We start from the raw sequence: 20,583 nt of genomic DNA, 5'->3' as shown, positions 1-20,583 counted from the left end.
TTATGTTTCCTAGTACACGTTCACTATTTAATGTTGCACACCTTATTCTCCCTAGACTTAAAAGGTTTGTAACAGATGAACTTGATTTATTGCAATTTCAGGTGTTCATTATTTTATTGTTTTAAAGAAACATAATTGCTCTCCTCACAAATTAAATATTTCTTGTTTTTCACTAGCATCTCTCTTAGGTGTTGAGGACTAGTCTTTGAGCCTACATTCAGTACGAGTAAAATACTGTTAGTGATAAGTATCAGTACTTTTCACTGTAAGGACTTTGACTCAAGTATGGTTTTCAGGTACCTCTGAGGAAAACAGATGCTAAAGATCAAGGCCCGACTTCCACTGGTATGTATCGTCATTATTGTAGCCCTTGTCATATTTCCTCAATCTTAACAACCAATCTCCATTACAGATACCTGAAAAAACACTTAAACGTGTCACTGTTTAAAAGGCACGCATTGGTTCACACAGTCATCTCGCTTCATGCACTTCCACACACACAAGCTATAAATATCAGCTCCAATTTCAATTATGACATTTAGTAGGGGAAGTCATTGAGTGTGAGAAGTGCGCTGTAAATGACTGGACAGCACTGGCCACTCACGGGCCGCCATAAACACAAGACAAATGTCAGGGTGCTCGCGGAGACTGCCTGAAAGCAGAGCAGATACTCTGTATTCAAAGAACACACTCTCCCTGTGCTCTTCTGCTCTGAACACCTCGGGGGGCAGGGAGGCAGAGAGCAAGGCTGTTTCTGAAAATCTTTGTGACATTGTACATTCTGCTTTGGTGCTACAGGCCCCGGGACTGAACAGGAGGGAGATTAAGAATTCCCTGCATGGGCTTTGGACCTGGAGACGGAGGCCGTAAGCTTGGCGTAGGGAAAGAAAGACGTTTAGTCAGTCTAAAAGAAATAGATCAGCAGTTTTAGGGCAATATACACTCGACATGAGCGTCTCCGCTCTCTAGCAGAGCCCCGGGGAGAAGAACTGAATCGGTGAATCTGAGCTTCAGCTTCCTGTGTTCAGGACCACGGACAGCACCACACATTCAAATGAAGACATTGGGCTCTTTCTGTGCAGAAAAGTGCCATTGATTATAAAGGGGGCGATTTAATCTCATCTGGTTCTGATCTGGTTTTGCTTCACTACCCAGATTATACATAATCATAAGCTCAACAATGAACCAAATTAGGAAAACCAACAATTTTACAAATGTGTAACAAACAGCAGATTTTTGTATATTTTGTATATTTGTGAACAAACACTGGGCCAAATACTATAAAGAGTGTAACAGTTGGGTTCTGGAAGATTATTAACAATACCATTCAATTTCTTTATAGGAGGACTGATTTTTAACCATAACTTAATAGAAACTGTTAAATACAAACCTACTGTGAGCTACAGGGTTGTTAATCGGTGGTATATTCTTCTGTTGGTCATCAGCCCACATTATTTCAACTACATTACCCATGATTCCGCAATCTCCAAATTTGTGCGTACGCATGCTTAGTGAGACCCACTGATCCCAACAGCTTGTCCTATCGGCAAAATCAAAAGCAAGGTTAAATCGACATTTCTGTCTTGCATCCACAAACAAACACTATTTCAAAACACATTTTCCTCCTGCTTTATTCCCAGTGACCACACTCCATGTCACCATGTTGACTGTCAATCGCAATAGTTTGACGGGAAGGCCACGAGACTGACCAGAAAAATAACATCTCTTTATTCATTTCACAAGAATTAAGAAAAGAAAGAGTGTTTACACAAGCCCGGCATGAATACACACTTCTAACAGAGCAGAGAGGCACTAATTACCCTTTCAGAGGGGAAATTAAACTCAGCTAATATCTTTGTGATCAACAGAGACAACAAGGTAGCTGTTTACTGTGTTTTAACACACTATTCAGTGTTAATATGGTTTCCACACACTCTGTGGCCTCAGCCTCGGCTGAAGGTCACCGTGGGAAAAAACATCATGCGGCGAGGAAGCTCTTAACCTCTTGAACAATACATCTAAGAGCTCTGCCCTTTAGATTTACTCAATTACAGCGTCCATGCGCGAGCGTGTTGGTGTGTGAGGAAGACGGAGCACCTCTGTCCAGAGTATGCTTCGCGGTAAAAGTGTTTATAAGGCCCGATCGATGGCGGCGAGATAATAAGAGTGAGAATGTGAGAGATGCGCTTGTGTACATCGGTTTAAAAATTTGCCTTGTCGCTTTAAGTGATTCTTTTTCACAGCCTCACATTTATATACGTCCTACAAAGAGTAGAAATGAAGACGCTCATTTTAAATCCTTAGGTTTGTACAGCTGATACGACAATATGTATAATAAGCAGACATTTATTCCTCCCCTCAGTTTGCAGTCGACATCAAAAGAGGGATTTCAGCATTTCGGCTCCCTCTTGTTTAACCGCAGGAACACAGATGAACCTGATCCGTCCCTTCAGGACCCGAGCGGAAAGAGAGATGAAAGAAGAGGAGAGTTGGTGCGTAGATCGTCTGTTCTGTTTACGTATCTATTAGTCATAAAGCATTTCTGAGCCGGCAGGGGGACTGTGTATGTCAGCAATGACATCAGCATGAGACTGCTACAAGGCACCTTTGATTTCATCATTAATCGGCTGTATGATGCATACAATTAGACAGATGTAGGTTGGAAACAAACGAGATCAGGATCAGAGCACCCCAAATAACGGTAAAATGGCTTACAAAATGTGACATTTCTGGCCAAATTTTCAAAGAGTATGTTCATACCTGCCTTTCATACTATTAAAGTCCACAATGGATGGTCAAAAATGGCGAAACATGCAATGCATAAGCGGCTGTATTTAAAATTGTCAAGAAACAGAAGGAGAAGCAGATCTTTTATTAAATAAATAATAATATATACACTCAAACCAAAAATTATTCAGACACCAGATATAATTTTGGATTATTTTTACTAGTGGGCCCAGGACACTATAGTTCATTTATGAAAGTGAGGATAGCAACATGAAGTAAGCTGTGACATATTATACCCATGTATACCATATTTAGAAAATTTTGAAAAAATATTGGGACCAAAAATGATTCAGACACTTTCACCTGACCATGTTTTGCTTTAAGGAGAACTCCGGTCAATTTTAACATTGAGCAAATTTTTTTGTAAATTTGGAGTGCTGTCAATACAGAGAACAACGACAAAATCGGTGTTGCCTACACCGTGTTATCCTCTTTTTAAAATTTGCACCCTGTTGACTTCAATGGGGCAATTTTTAAACCTGCTTTTAGCCTCTTAACATCCTTGATGTGTCATACAAGTGCCCAGCCATGTTAGATGATTCCTTCAGAGTGAACACGGGTGAATCTGACTGCAGTAGATGTGAAAGATATGAATAAAAATGATGTTATTTCAGCCAGCGCAAACACCTGTATTTACATCCTGTTTTCGGTTGAAGTCCAAGTAGTCGATTGTCGAGTTCACGCGCATGATCATAGGTAACTAAACCTATGCGCGTGAACTCGACAATCGACTACTTTGGACTTCGACCGAAAACAGGATGTAAATACAGGTATTTGCGCTGGCTGAAATAACATCATTTTTATTCATATCGTTCATATCAAAGCAGGTTTAAAACTTGCTCCATTGAAGTCAACAGGGTGCAAATTTTAAAAAGAGGATAAGTGTAGGCAAAACCGATTTTTGTCGTTGTTCTCTGTATTGACAGCACTCCAAATTTACAAAAACATGAGCTTAATGTTAAAATTGACCGGAGTTCTCCTTTAAGTGTTTTTTCTTTAATTGCTAATGCCACCTTTTTACACCACAGACTAAACCAAATTAAGCATTGCTTGGTAATTGGTTGACCTAAATTGGTATTATGTAATTAATTATGTACTTAAATTTAACAGCTGACAGCTATTCAACCTAATTCATTTGTGAGACGGTCTTACAGAAGGATGGCCAAAACCAGTGAAATATCAACTGATGAGTTCTTGGCATATGTTATTACCATTTTCTAAACTATAGCGAATAAAATGTGATAATGTGAGAAATGTTGAAGGTGTCTGAATACATTTTAGTTTGACTGTAAATTACAATGTATAAAATATTCAAACGACGGATAGATTTATGAGAACATTTTGAGAGAGAAAAAATGTACCCTGAGACTAAAGTAGCTTTTTAATATCTTTTTATGTGCTCAAACGCATACAACATTTTGAATCCTTTTCTCTCCCTTTGTTTGGTTCTACTTGCTCTTTCTCGGTCCTGCCCTACAGCGGTCCCACACTTCTCTGCTCACCTGAATGCCCTCCCTCGATCCAAATTGGCACCTGTCTGCTGAGCTGCCGAGCAGGCCGAGTGCACAGCGGGAGAGAGAGGCTCAATCACCTCAACATCAAGAACCCACGCAGGCACCCCTGTGGCAATGTCGACGTGCTCCAGACAGACACAGCAAAAGACAGAGAGGGAGAGCTGGAGGCTGTAGTTTATTGTCTGTCTGGCATGGACTCCTCTGTGGGGCATCTTTGAGAGCAGACACTGAGCCTCATCCAGCTCTTTATGTTGCTGAGCTCCAGGGGCAAGGACAACGGCTAAAGCCGGGTTTGAGCTAGACTGCCTCTCGCTGCGAAGCCTCCAGAGACTTCAGGAAAGATTCAGAAGAGCCTTGTGTTTGTGCTCAAATGCTGCAGGCTAATAAACTCACTCTCACACACACCATTGATATTTATTCCAGAGTGGTCATACTAGATCTTAAGCATGTGGAATTATTGCAGGCTGAATGAATATGGCAACAGGATGTCACAATTGGCTATAGTTTGTATTCAAGTAGTAAAAAAAAGGGGGAAATAAATACGGTAAATAAAACTAAAATAAAAAAATAAAATGAAAATTCAAGTGACCACTTAAGTCATATTTACCTATAATATAGAGGCTTACAGTACAGAATAAACCACATGATGATAAGCTAATGCCAATGAATCGTTCTGAAAATACAAAAGAAAGAAAAATAAAAAAGTTGTGGGTAAAGTGTTACAAGTAACATTGCATGTTTATTATGTTTTATTTAATGTATTCATTTACTGGGGAAAAGCGAGTTTTGAGGCCATTAAACCGTTAAAAAGTTTGGGGTCAATAAGATTATTTTTTGAACTTTTTTTAATTCAGCAAAGATGCATAAAATTGATCAAAAGTGACAGTTAAGACTGATACTATAAAAAATATTTATATTTCAAATAAATGTTTTTTTTCCAAACTTTCTATTTATCAAAGAATGATGAACAAAAATATTAAGTAGCACAACTGTATTCAACATCGGTGATAATATGACATGTTTCTTGAGAAGTCATAGGAGACTTATTTATACAAAATAAAATAAAAAGGTCAGGTCATGGCAAGTTTTAAAATAATTTATAAAATCTATAATTTATTAATTAAGGTAGCCAATTTATTTGCCCAAAAAAGTGTTTAAAAATGTTTTCTGTCACATGTTACACTTTAGCCATTTCTTGAATTTTTTAACTGTATTTCAAAATAGCTCTTTAGCTCCCATGAAGCAATGCGAATGACGTAATCCAGTCGATCTCCCTATGATCCCTGTTTGCAATGATTCATGGGATTGTAGTTCTTTCCCTCGCAAGCCGTGTTTCAAAGTTTGTAGGGTTGTGATTCACCTAGAAGCTTTTTGTACATGGCAATTTTTTAACGAATACTTTTTTTTTTAATCCCTATGGGAAAAATGATTGGAAAAAAATACTTACGGAACCAGCACAGCTGAAAAGAGAGGGCGCTGTTGCGCTCTAAATAAGAGCTTATAAAGCTTCAAAACAAATGCCGAGCTACAAATGCATCCCTGATTGGAAATCACAAGCCACTCATGCATTTATGATCCACAGTTCTGATTCAAGGCCCTTATATTTCCATCATTGAAGAGGCTGCTGGACACAGTGGTCAGATGACATTTAGACAATAACAGTTCGGTCAACACCGCTGTCACCCCGAGTGACATCATCTTCTGTCCACATGTCCCTCCGATGTCCCCCTACTTGTTAGAATGCCAAAGCGGGGTGACATTTGCCTCGTTAAGGGCCTAACGAGGTTGACACCTCATTAAAGGTTATTTGTTAATTACCATAACAGCTCGGTGCAGTGAGCGGACTGGGGGCTGCGAGGGGGGATTCTTATCACATCAAATCTTAACCTTTTCAACACACTCCCACTCTCTCCTCCCATTCACCCCACTCACACAGAACAAACATCGGACGCACGCTCTCAAGGGGAATTGCTCCGGCTTAAATGCCATTGAGACGGGCTCTGCGAAGGCCTAAACACCTGGGAATTGCTCTATAATAAAATAAACAACCATAGTCCGGCTGAAGTCACTTCAAAACTTGGCCAAACATGTCAGAGATACAGGCAGGATGAAACTGACACTTTCCAGCAGCCGGAAAGTCAAGCCAGAGAGCTGAACAGAAGTCACTAATAGATCAAATATGCTCACATTTATTTTAGATGTATAATATTGTGCTATGCTATCCCTTGGCTCACCTGTTATCCAGCAAACACGAGGAGTGAATGGGTCTATCGAATGTTTTTTCCTATTATTCGGTAGAATTCGTTATTCGCTTTGAAGCTATTATCCGTTCTTTTCCAAATAAGGTATTTGGCTTCAGGCACATCCCTATCCCTAATCATATTGATGATCTAGAACACATTTAAGTTTGCTTTAGACATAGGCCTAACCAATATATTTAAACTGTAAGCCAAAATATCTGTACCTTATCAGTTAAAGTTATTTTTATTTTTTATTATTGGTCAATATTGTATATATTTTGTCACTACTGAATATTTAATTATTCAAGCTACTTTCTTATATTATTACATTTATATTGCATTTGCCATCAACAAAGTTAATCTTGAAAAACAGTATTTTTTTAATAACACTGTTAAATGTAATCTTAGCCAATCGAAATGTATATAAATTTTTCGTACCGTACATTATAGTGTTGCGATGCCTAAATCCACTTTTAAACTTTTAAACAATTGATTTCAGGGTTTTATTACTTTTTTGGACAAAAATAAATAAATATCAGTCAGTACAATTAATTTTTAAAGAATTTAATAATTGTATTAATTCAAATGCGCTAAATTGGTCAAAAGTGACAATAAAGACATTTAAAATGTTTTTTAAAAATCCATTTTTAAATAAATGCTGTCATTTTTTCTATTCAAAAGAATCAAAAGAAAATATTCAAAAGAAAATATTAAGCAGCACAACCATTTTCAACATTGATAAATCATAAATGTTTCTTAATCACCAAATCATCACATTCGAATGATTTCTGAAGGATCATGTGACACTGAAGACTGGAGTAATGATGCTGAAAATTCAGCTCTATACATCACAGGAATACATTTTATTTTAAAATATATTCAAATAGAAAACAGTTATTTTAAATTGTAATAATATTTCTTAATATTACTGTTTTTACTGTTTATTTGATCAAATCAATACAGCCTTGGTGAGCGTAAGAGACGTCTTTCAAAAACATTTAAAAATCTGACAAACCACCACATTTTGGATGATAGTGAATATATGAAAATATGGTAGGCTATAGATAAACATGAAAATAACTATGTAACATAATAATTGATCACTAATTATTGGTATTAAAAAAAAAAATCCACTCAATCAGATGCATTTTTTTTTTTAAATCTAAACTTTACAGGATCAGGCCCGGCTCCACAACGGGGCCTCGGTAGACCTGGACCACCTTATCATGAACTTGGCTCAACCCTTGCAACCAAATCTACCCTTTCTTCAGATTTTAAACAGAGATCATGGTGGTCTGCCGTAGACTAATATTCTAAAATGATTGTCATAAGAACATCCGAACACAATATGTGATCAAAACTAACAGAATAATGAGGTATAATGTAATTAAGAGCCTTATCTGTGGGGTAATAACTGCTCTTTTTAATAATACCCACAATCAAGATCTGCAGAACACCAGGCCTGCTCCCCCTGCTGCTGCACATTATCCACCGAGTGAAATGCACACTGTGAAGGCTATTATCTAAATGAAACTAATGTCTACTTTAGCCAGCATAATAAAAACAGCATTTACCAGGTTCATAAACTCCAAAGAAAAGCAGTTACATAACAGCAACTTGTTTTTCTCATGCATTGTAGCAAAGCAAGGCCAAATATCACACACACACACAAGCTCTTTATCATTAGCAAATCCACTAAGAGTGACACAAAAGGGGAGAGAAGTCACACGGTTATTCGCGTTTCTGCACATTCATGCTCCTGAAACTGTCAGTTAAATCAAATGCACTCGGGGGGCATTCAACTCCGTCTCATTCATCATTTGAAAAGAATTAACAGAGAAAAAAAAAATCCACAAGGCTACTGCTAAACAGGCTCTCAGCCAGGTGAATGGCGCAGTAATGCATCCCTGGGGACGACAACATCTGTGTGTTCGCCTTAGATTTCGTAACACAATGATGTAAGGATCTTTTCACACAAAGCAAAAGAAAAAAAAATGGGATTGTGAATTGCGGAAGTGGAGCGGGTGACGGAGAGAGAGGGAGAGAGGGAGTGATTGAGTGCATAGTGAAGCATTGCAGCAGTTTGATCCATGTGGATGTCAGGGGGTGCTGAGGCAGCAGAAAGCAGACATATTTACAGATCAGTCAGTGCTAATGTACTCCACACCATTAAACCACTGCCACTATAGCAACAGAGCCGTCACCACAGAGACCTCCCTTAACAACAGGCCATTTCCCACAGTGCACCAGCAGATTAAATTAACACGCTGCCGGTAAAGTACACAACACATTGCAATCAAAATGCATATAAGCACAGACTTCATTACACACATTTGTGCTAAAGCACTACAGCAGTTTGAGCCCTGGCCTACTGGTGAGCAGATATATTCTGACATTGAGCTGCGGTGCTCATGAGCAACACAAGTTTTGCCTGCATAAATGCGGACATGAAAATTTAAATAAAATGAATATAAAATAAAAATATATAATTCATTATCAACCAAACCAGCACAAATGTTAATTTTTGCGGCACAAATGTAAAGGCAGTTCTCAAAAGTCTTGTTTTTTTGTGACCTTATTCACATAAACGTTATTTTCTCCCAAATAAAACATGTTGCTCACATACAGGTGAAACTCGAAAAAGTAGAATATCGTGCAGAAGTTAACTTAAAAGGTGAAACTAATATATTATATAGACTCATTACATGCAAAGATATTTGAGATGAGATATTTCAAGCCTTTATTTGTTATAATTTTTATGATTTTGGCTTATGAAAACCCCAAATTCAAAATTGGAATATTTTAAAAAGGTTTTCATAGCTGTAAACCATAATCATCAAAATGATAACAAAGGCTTGAAATATCTCACTTTGCATGTAATGAGTCTATATAATATATTAGTTTCACCTTTTAAGTTGAATTACTGAAATAAATGAACTTTTGCACGATATTCGAATTTTTCGAGTTTCACCTGTATAATTAGGCTAGTTTGTGCTGAATAGAGTGTAATGAGACATTAGCCATTAATATGTTTATAGGCAACTGAAAAAAGCACAAATGTCAGGGGATATCAAAATTTCTCCCGGCCCCCAAAGCCCCCTCAGACCCCAGAGGGTTAAGAATGATATTACTGTCCAGAAAGATCTGAAATGGAGTGCACTATTAATGAATACAAATGGGTTGATTTTAGGGATGGGCATTTTTGTCAATTTCTCATTTCGATCATCAACAGGTCTCAAAAACGAGTACTCAGGGGGGACGGGGCATGTGGGGGGTGGTGGGGGGGGTTGGCGTGTCCGTCATGAAAATGTTACATGTAAGACTGTTACGAAAATACATGTTGACAAATAAAAATATGACATTAAACATGTCTATGAAAACATGAACATATGACTAGAAAAAATAACACTAGATTAATGCTAGATTATGAAGCATCAATGTTTTCGAAAAAGAAACATCTAAAAGGAATAGCTGCTTGAGGTAAAGCTAAAGAGTAAATTATCTCTAGTAAACTGAAGCACGTTCTACGACAACCTATGAGATTAATAATCAGATATCCTAGATACATAACATAAACGTAACATTACAACTTGCATCTGAACAAAAGGACGCGAATGCGCATGTGAACTAGTTTTTTACAGTCAATGGTTTGATAGGGAAACTTTGCTGATACACAAGCAACTAAAGCACAGATCATTTACAACATTCTATCACAATCCTGTTCTCATTATAATGCTGAATATCTCGTGTATATTGGCGCTGCACATCTTGCACTTCATTTTATTTTGCATGATAGAAAGTGATTACAGTCATCACTGCGTGTTTTCAAAGCCATAACTAGAAACAACTTTAAATAAAACAGGTTTACTGTTAAAAAATTGTAACAAAAGAACACTGCTGCATTATTATCATCATCAATTATTTTGAAAAAGAAATAGTCTATCTAAAAGGAATATGACCATCTTGCAATGGAGCTGAGACTGAAGAGTGAATGTACAGTCGGTAAACTGCAGTGTTTTGCTTGCTGGTTATTAAACTCAATTAAAAACGTCTTATATTTGTGATTAATCAGATATAGACAACATAAAAGTAGTCTTGCAACTTACATCTGCACAAAAGGATGCAAATGCGCACATGAACTTGACCTTGAAAAGTGTAACCTGATGTGTAACATGTGAACGAGCTTCCTTTAACAGCGCTGAAAAACTAAAGCTGAGAGAATTTACACAATTCTATTACAATGGTGTTCTTCAATGGCTGGCATCCATTCCTCAGGTCCCATGCATCTTCAAGGACAACACAATTCAAAAGAAACAGGAATGTCCATGTGTGTTGGATCTGAAATCTTGCGTCAGGATGAATCATCTGTTTAATGAGCACTGACTTATAGCAAACATCTACTCAACATTTTTTCTCGGCCCTTACGGTAGGTATAAGCAGCAGGCTGGCATTGCATGTTTCTTCAAGCATAAGTGCTCTCCCTGACTTGATACAAAACTGCTCTCTAAAAAGCCCTGATAAGCCCATTTATTCCAAATATGTCGGTGATGTGCTCCTTCGACCTGAAATGCAAGATATTCTCCCCGTGGGCGGCCATGTTTAAGGATAGCTAAACTGTTTCTGACCAAACTGTCACTCTCACTTTCATCGCGACGCCGCCTGCAGACATGCAGCCTGATCCTGAGCGGCAAACTTCATCCTTTATCTGTTCATTTCGCCTCTTGGCTCATCCCTGTCCCTGAACTCCCGCTCCTGCTGCTGTGCTATTTATCTCCTATTCCCTCTTGGCCTGAAATGAAAACAGTTTCTAAAAGATCACAAGCTACAACATTTAAATGTTTTGCAGAATAAGAACATGAGCGGCTATATATTCCTATGTGACACAGTTTGTTTATGCACATTTGGAGGGGGAATCTGGCTCACTAGGATGAACTCAAATGCAGTTCATTTGATTGATTCACTCTGGATGGGTGCGGGACGGATACTCCAGACTTTTTACACCCAAAAATTAGGGATGAAAATTTTGGCCGATACCGATAACACTTTATATTTGAAAGCTGATAACCAATATATTGGCCGATAAATCTAAATCCAAGTTTTTATATAATTTTTGTTTAGCCTGATTACAAAAACAAAAGTCTCACCATTAAAATCCATGTCCCAAGCACACAATTATAATGATGTTCTCATTATAATTTTATATAGCCTATATGACAGACTTGTGTTGCACTTAACTAGCCTATATTTTACTTTTTTGAAGTGATTTCAATCATATTTCAAGCAATTCAAAACCATCATGGTGAACAGCGCGCATCTGAAGTGTCTCAGCTGAAGGAAATAATCCATTATTTATCGGATTTAATATATCCATTGACCATTGGGCCGATAACGATAACATTAAAAATGAACATATATCGGCCAATACCGATATGGTGGCCAACATATCGTGCATCCCTACCAAAAATGCACCTTAGCGTTGCATTTGACCAAAGGAAAATGGAAACAAACTCACTCAGTTCACTTTTTTTCTCAAATCAATATTTTTTACTTGTTTTCCATTACAAAATTGAAACACAAAGACTATCTTATGCAAAATTGTATTCATTTGAATAAACGTTTTCAATTTAATTTTGTTTTTAACACAAATACTCAATGAATTTGCAAACTAGTCCATTATAAACTTGACCGTTTTTATGTGAGGCCTGTAATAAAATGGTCTTAAACGTTTCATTGCATCTGCACCAGATGTCCATTCGCTCACTCTCATCATCTCTTTTCCAATCTTCTTTTCTCACATTCACTCCACTGTTAGAGATGTAACTGTTGCTTGGCAGTTATGCAACTGCAGCTTGTTGTGACAACAACATCATATAAATGGCCTTGAATGCAAATAAAATCAATCACACACAAGAGGCACGTGCTTTGATACAGGTGCTCTGACATAACTGTGCTACACGTGCAGCAGTCTAGTACACACAGAAGTACACACTAAACACAAAATATACCTGACAAGCTCACGGGCCCTCAGTATCAAGGGCAGTAAAAGAAACCACACAGGAAACAACCATTAATAAGAGAGAAAGAAAAGACTACGTAAGCTAAGGCGTTATGAATGGTATGAATGCCAATGTTTTTTCCAGGGTAGGCTGCCAGGTCTTTTCCTCAACCCTCGCCTATTACGTGGCTTGGGACTCACACACGCATTCGCATCTATGGCCAATGTGGTGCAACTGTGGAACGGCTGCGGATCCAATAGGTTTCCATTAAAATTCCATTAAAAACCCGTGGCAAGAGCTGTCGATTTAACGTGTTAATTTAATTAGTTAGTTATGGGGAAAAAATAACGTGTGTAAACACATTTAACGCACCCGCCCCAGACCTACGTATGGTAATTTGACATTTCATACAGTTGATAGTGACGAACAACTCACTGCGTAATGTAGCCTGTAGAATGCAGTTATATGCCCCTAAAATTCAAGACATTTGGGCAAAATTGCCCCTGTATGAGTTGTCATCCCAAATAAATTTTTGATATAGTTAAGCAACAGTTCAAATAGAAATAATGCAATATTGTAATGAATTATTTTAAAAGTAACTCCCCAACACTACATAATTATGCTTTATGGGAATAGAAGGGTGGCCATGTCATATCTTACAGGTCGAATACTAGAATCACCAACAGATGTTACCTCCAAAATCCTTATTTAACCCATGGTTGTAACTAAAAACAGTTTGTTACTCCGATAAATCACCCCAGTCCCCAGAGACAAAACTTCTGTCACATCTGTCCCTCCCATGTTCCCTTTCCTTTCTTGAGCTCTCTCTTTTCTGAGTGAAAGGATGATTCTGTCAACCAGACGTCTGTGTCTCGAACTCATCTCTCGGTTGTTCCTTATTCCTCCCGCAGCAACAATCTATTTTCTATGTAAAGGCGCTTTTGGCTCTGTAGCCCATGCAAGACCCTTTAAGCCACCCAGTGGAGAGGCTTATTTCTAACCCACGCACAACATCTTTCTAGCCGCACACTGTCAATCAAAGCACACTAACCTTGCCCCGCTAGGCCAGAGTTATCCTCCGTTCAAGGGCACAGAGAACCGGTTGCCACAACAACAGTACCTCAGCAACCGCTTCAGTGCAAGAGAGCCCAACTCTCCCAGTCTATTGTGATGTCTTAATAGCTTGTCATGAGAATCATTTCTGCGTACGAGTCACGCAAGCGGCATGCAAGCACATAAACAAATTAAATGAAATGTTTATCAAATACAGTATCAAATGATTTCATTTTGTCATCACTTAGATCAGAAAGTGTTTGCTCATTCCGGCAAAAGAAATAAACTCATTAGAAAAGACTGATGATGCTATTACGACCAATGCCACTGCATTTCAGAGAGAGGGAGAGAAACAATCTCTCTGAATGCTAATCAACAACAGGTGTTAAAGTTTTTCATCAGCACTAAATTATAAATTAAATAAAAAGTGTCCTGAGTGTGGTAGTTGCATCCTTTAGTCAGAATTGATAATGGGAAATACAGCCCAAAGCCAGAAAAAAAAGAAAGAAAAATGGCTGTGGATGCTCTGGATACAGTTGTTATCCACAAGTCTTACATAAAAAAATGCAGAGATATCTGAAGGATGTTATTTTGATTCTTATGTGTTCTTCACTACGGTTGGCTACTGAATTCAGAAGGCATGGGGTTGGTGTGGCAAACTGGTTAAAGCTCACTGACAAGTAAGTTCAGTTTTTGGTTCAATTCCCACAAGGAGCCATAGACACCATTTTGTCCATGAGCAAAGAATATTACCTCAGGTTATGAAAAGAGGGTATACGTCTCCGTAATAAGTTGTATTGTTATTTTAAGAAGAAGAAGAAATCGAGTGAAATGCATTTCGGGGATTTTTGGTTACACAATATCTGTAATATAAAAAACAATTGTATTAAATCAAAGAAACATGAAAAGAATGTATCAGTTTCTATTAAAATATTCAGAATTAAATAATAAATTAAAAAATTAAATATTAAATAATAAAACATGTTTCTTAAGCAGCAAATCAGCCAATGGCTTTCTGAAGGATCGTGTGACACTGAAGACTGGAGTAATGATGCTGAAAATTCAGCTTTGCCATCACAGGAATAAATTAAATATTAAAATATTTGGATTTAATTCACATAGATTTAAATAGTACTATTATTTACTGTGATTAAATAAATGCAGCCTTGGTGAACAAACTTTCAATAAAAATCTCACTGACCCCAAACCTTTGAACGCTATAGTCACTAATAAATGACTTGTGTTGTCTTGAAATGCATTGTAAAATTTCAGAATGCAGTGTAAATCAATGCAGTGTTACAATGGTTCAGCGAGCTATTACTTAGCAACAGCTACCCAATCATAAGCTTAATTTTAAACTCTTCAAAACAACATTGCATATTCATATTTTTGTACAGTCATAGAAAACTTGCATGCATCTCATTTTAGTATAAAACAAAGAAAATGAATAAAACGTTGGGCAAGTTCAGCTTGTTTATTTGTCATTATTTGTGTGCCTGCTGTGAGCTCAACCAACCAATGTTATTCACCATACAAATACAGTATGCAAATAAGAGTATTAATAACCCGGGGTTCACAAATGTAAGTGTGAATTTATGAAACCTGGAGTAATTATTCCATAAACCATGCAAGTAAAAGTAAACAATGAAAATAAGAAACAAGATCAGTGTGAAACAAGATCAGTCTCAAGTGTGAAAAGGTCATTACATGACCCAGACTTCCTGCAGACAGATGGGCATCATGCACTTGTGCTGCTTGGAACCCTAAATATACTGATACAGAAGAGGATTGGATCATTCCACACATTCCTGGACCCACCCCAGGTCACTTTCTGCTGAGATCGAGCAATAAATCACATGCACACACACACTCACAGAAGAGTTATGAATCTCTCTGATCCCTCTCGAGCGGGTCAGTTTATAATGAGAAGTTTATGAGAGTACTCCTCCACAGATGGAGAGAGACACGGGAGGAAGACGGGCGGAAACGCAGAGATGTGCTCACGCACGCCTGGCGAGACAACAGGCAAGTTTAGAGCCAAAATGGTCGCATTCATTATTCATAGCCCAGAGAACAGGCCTTTGCAATATTTATCTGTGATATTGACTTGACTGCGAGTGACTGCCAGCGTACTCACCCAGTCACACTCCGAGATGAGATCACAACCCCACAGCTGAGACAGCCTGCTTCCCAAGGGCCAGATTCAATTAAAGCAACCAGACACACATTCATGTGTTTAACAACAGACTGATATGTAACATGGGTTTACACACACAAAGAGTTACAAATCTCACGAGACCCATGAATGCCCACAACATTTCAGAGACACACTGCTCAAACTGCAGACATGCACACGACACGAGCGGCACTGAAGATTGGGGTGTCAATCAAGGATGTCGGTAACCAAACAGTTGTTGGACCCCATTGAGTTCCATAGTATTTTTTTTCCCTACTATGGAAGGTCCATTAACTGTCTGGTTACCAACATTCTTCAAATTATCAACAGAAGAAAGAAATTCATACAGGTTTGAAACAACTTGAGGTTGAGTAAATTATGACAATTTTCATTTTTAAGTGAACTATTCCTTTAAGTCACTTCAACTTGAATTATATTAAATTGACTTTTGTTTTTTTTATCGAGTTGAATCTCCTATAACTTAAAAAAAAGTTGAAATTTCTAAAATTATTTTGATGAGTTACAGTAATGTAAAACATAAGTTGCCATGGCTTAGCCTACTGATCATATAATTTTGTTTAGCTGTTATTGAACATTTTCTTAAAGAAAACATCTGATGATAAAAAATTTGATAAAATTTGATATTAAATGAAATACTATTAATTAAAGTGTATTAATTCTTAACATTAAAGTTCAATTTATTCAAATGTATTATTTGCATATATTAAAATGTTCAATTTAAATTCATTTTAAAAAGTATTGAGGCAAGAGAATGTTAGCAAGTAAAAAGTAAAGTAAAGTAAAAAGAGTTGAAATGTGGTGTTAAACATAATATTAAATAAAATACTATTAATTTACGATGAATTCATTTTTTTTCAATTTATTTAAATCCATTATTTAAAAATATTAAAATTTTAAATAAATAATGTAAATATATTAATGTAATGTAAAAGCATAGTTATCAATTTAAATTCTTTTTTTTTTTTTTAAATGGGGAGTAAAGCAGGAAAAAACCTGAGAGCTTTTGTCTCTATAATACCTCTTCATATCCAGAGAAAACTGCAGCTCTTGGGCATTTCTTAATCTAATTCAATCTAATGAAAATATAATCAATGTCAGGAATTTATGGCCAAATCTAATGTACTCAAAGTCTAAAATCAAGTGGTCACTCAGATGAGGAAAGATGTGGCCTGGGGACCTGAGCAGATGTTAATTTCTTATATTTAACAATCTTACTGCAAGCGATACGCTGCTTCGAATGGTCAAATAGCATCATAATGAAAATATTGAACATTTTTTAAGGTGTGTTGGAAAATGCCCTCAAAAATCTCAGTCTTTAATGTGAAAGATGCAGATAAACACGACCAGAAATGCAAAGAAGCACCAAAAACTATAACAATACACAAATAATTAAGGACACCAATTATAACTCTCTCAGTAAAGGCTACCTGAAAAATGTCAGTATATGAAAATGTATGAATGTAAATTATATATAACATTTATAATAAATGTATTATTTATAAGCAAACAAGAAATATAGCCTAGCTTGTGTAAAATCCACAAATAACTATATTGAAATAACTATAACATATTGAACAATCACAGGACAAAAATTAATAATAAGGTTAATTTCACAAAGATGGAGCAGAGTTATTCTAAAGGCCAAGCAGAAGATACAATGTAAAACCTGGAGTGGAGCTGGAGTGGACTGATTACAGAAGATTTATTCCTTTGGCTCCACTCCACTCGTACTAGAGCAGAATCACTATATCACACTCTGTGAGATATGCTACTTCATATTCCTACCTATACCTCTCTTAGGCATGAAAGAAGCCAGTGAGGACGTGGAAAACAAGGAGAAGAAGAGAGGAAGAGAGAACTGAGATGCAATTTACTTTGCATTCATGACCTCTAGACTGGATGCAGGTGGTTGTCCTGCATCCTCAATAAACAAGCTACAATTAGTCCAAAATGCAGCTGCTAGAGTTCTTATACTAGGTCATGAAAATATAATCATATAACACAAATTTTATCATCGCTACACTGGTTACCTATTAAGTTCAGTATTGATGGCCCGTAAATGGTTGATACGGATTTGAGAGTTGAGACCCGCGAAACTATTTTTGCTTTCTGTAACACAATGGTTTCTCAAACTTTAATATATTCCCACATTTGTCTTCTAGATTATTATTCATAAATGTATTACTTCCTTAACTAAACCAAGTAGCTTATATAAGAGGCATGTTGCTAAAACAAATTCACTTCTACCACAGTGCGTTTTAAAACATTAACATAATTAACTTTGTTCATGAATTTAATCAAATAAACAAAACAATCATCCTCCATCACATTTTAAACATTTTAATTAAAAATGGTTAAATATAAAAAGAAACGTTTTCTTTTGGAAACGCCGCGGGCATGATGTGATATTAACGTTACCATCGGGCCTGTTTGTTTACATTCATTCTTCAATTTACCGCATGTTGTCAAAAACTATTACAAAGTTTTAGCCTTCAATATTTTATCGCAGTTTTATCAACAATATGTTTCTGTCCTAGTTGTAGGCCTACATTATTTTCAAAAAAATATATATTTAACGTTATATTATAAACACGCTAAATCAAAACGAGAAGGGCCTAACGTTACCTGTTCACTCACGCGATCTCTGTCGGGTCAAATGTCGACTTTGATCCAAAAGTGTCCACAGTCAGCCACATAGAATGGATTGATTCTCATGTTTACTTCCCATTTCTTAAAAGCACTGTTCATGTTAATATTCCACTTAATTATGTTGGATGATGATGAGCAATCGCGGTAAACACTTTATGAGGATGTGCTGTGTTCCATTCACGCACACGACCACCAGGGGGCGCTTTTAATAAGATTTGACCAACGTAGAAGAGTTTAATATCCTTATATCATTATACACACAGTATAGAAAGATATAAATTATAGACTACAAGTTTTGCGTCAAATTATCAGAATCGTAGATTTTGATTTCATTGTGACTTGAATGGAGCTGTTTGCTATTAAGACATGCAACAATAGAGCCAATAAAATGACTGGCTAATGTATAGATTGAGAGTTGTCTTTTGGGAGTCTCCTTTCAAAATAACCATGACTTGATCTTAGATAAACGTTTTATAATCACTTTTATAATGTGTGTGCGTTTTTTAATCTGGACTTGACTCAAGATTTACCCCGTCTACACTCATTTTCAAACAGAGCCCAGGATATTCTTCATCTTTTGTGTTTAAGGGTCATGTTGCTTGAGGATCACTTATAATGTTAACAAAGTTATATAAATACAGTTCGCTGCTTCATCTTTCAACAAAAGTTTCTTTGCAAACTCTTCATTACACTGATGCTGGAATCCTTCTGGAGTCTGTACAGAGAGGCAAACAAGCTGGTTAAACTGGACGAACGTTCGTTCACTCTACCATCTGTCCTGTTGTCGACAGACTCGAGTTTGCATGGAGTGTGTCAGAAACCGAACACACAAAACCGAACACACATCTGTTTACTGTATTCCGTGTAGACAGCGTCAGTGGTTGTAATGGATTCTATTTGCTTTAGACGCAACTCAACGCTCACATCCAGTGTAGGCAAATGTCAGCCTCTAAGCGACTGAACACCAGTGGATGGGGCCTAAGGTGCGATGATTTATAACTATTCGTCGGTCTTGCTCTGGAGACAGTCATATGCAAATCTATTTGCCCGTGTGACGTCACAGATCCTGGAATATCAAAACAACCCCTTTTTGGAGCTTGATTAAATAAACACTTTGTTATAATAAGGAGGACAATTTAAGCCATGAAACTTGCAGGATGTTTTAATGGTAGGCTACAAAGACCTTTATATGTCAAAAGATCAATGCATATTTAATTTCTCATGTCATGATCAAATTAAAACAACATCTTAAAGGACAAGATAATCTTAGTAAAGCTTGAGAGTATTGGGTTGTGGGTTTTGGTCTCTGGGTAGACTGTTAGGCTCTGGCTTCATGCCATTTCTGTGTGCTTCTCACACTGAACTACAGCACTGAAGGGCCAGGAGCCATACAGTTATAATTAAACTGCCCTGAGGCCCATCTTGTGCAGTGTTATGAACCAAAAGCAATGACAACCGTGTCCCTACACCAGCCCAAAATAACTGTCTTACCTTCTGCATGCCTGTCTGTCTTCTTTACTGTTTTTATTTTATTTTTTACAATAAAATAAAATAAAAAATTGTCATGGTGGGGGTGGGGGTGGCTTCAAGTGGAGACTGACAGGATTTTTTTATTATAAAACATAATATTCTCATAGTAAATCAAGAAGATTTTTGACTTTCTACTTTTTTTATTTTTGATGCTAAGAAGCTCAAATATGATGATAAATATGCGTTGATAAATATAAAGACAGCTATATATTTTTTAAAATTACATTACTACAAATAACGTTTCCAACATTAAATATTTGGCTTTTAAGTTGTCATTTTATTCAAACAAATTGTTAAAGTATTATCTGTAAAGTATTTACTTTTAATCAAGTTGACAACGTTCCTGAGAATAATGCTGTAATTTTTTGAGAAAAATTAAATTGAGAAGAAAAAATATATATCTAAAATATTTCTGACCAGTTTTTAGAAAGCAGTATGAAATAATAAAATTTAGTGACTTTGTCAAAATAATGATGGTAGTCACACTAAATTAATATCTTAAGTGCTCACATTAACTTTGACAGCCCTACAAATATATTTAAAAAAAATAAATAAATAAATGCATCTCTCAACATTATTCTGTTTAAATACAATAAAAAACAGGTGTTTGGTGTTTC

General features: G+C 36.7%; 1 protein-coding gene across 1 annotated transcript in view; it reads right to left on the bottom strand.

Moving 5' to 3' along the window:
* Positions 1–18,617, bottom strand: part of dab1a (DAB adaptor protein 1a) — a 410,132-nt gene extending 391,515 nt beyond the window's left edge. Inside the window, exon 1 of the mRNA XM_079584679.1 lies at positions 18,413–18,617. The gene's annotated coding sequence lies outside the window, so the exon portion shown is untranslated. The remainder of the gene's footprint in view (positions 1–18,412) is intronic.
* Positions 18,618–20,583: the final 1,966 nt, after the last annotated feature.

This window comes from Phoxinus phoxinus, assembly GCF_949152265.1.
Source record: "Phoxinus phoxinus genome assembly, chromosome: 16".
Classification (NCBI taxonomy): Eukaryota; Metazoa; Chordata; class Actinopteri; order Cypriniformes; family Leuciscidae; genus Phoxinus; species Phoxinus phoxinus.
Note: the sequence above shows the minus strand (reverse complement) of the source record. Positions and strands in the feature narration are given on the sequence as shown.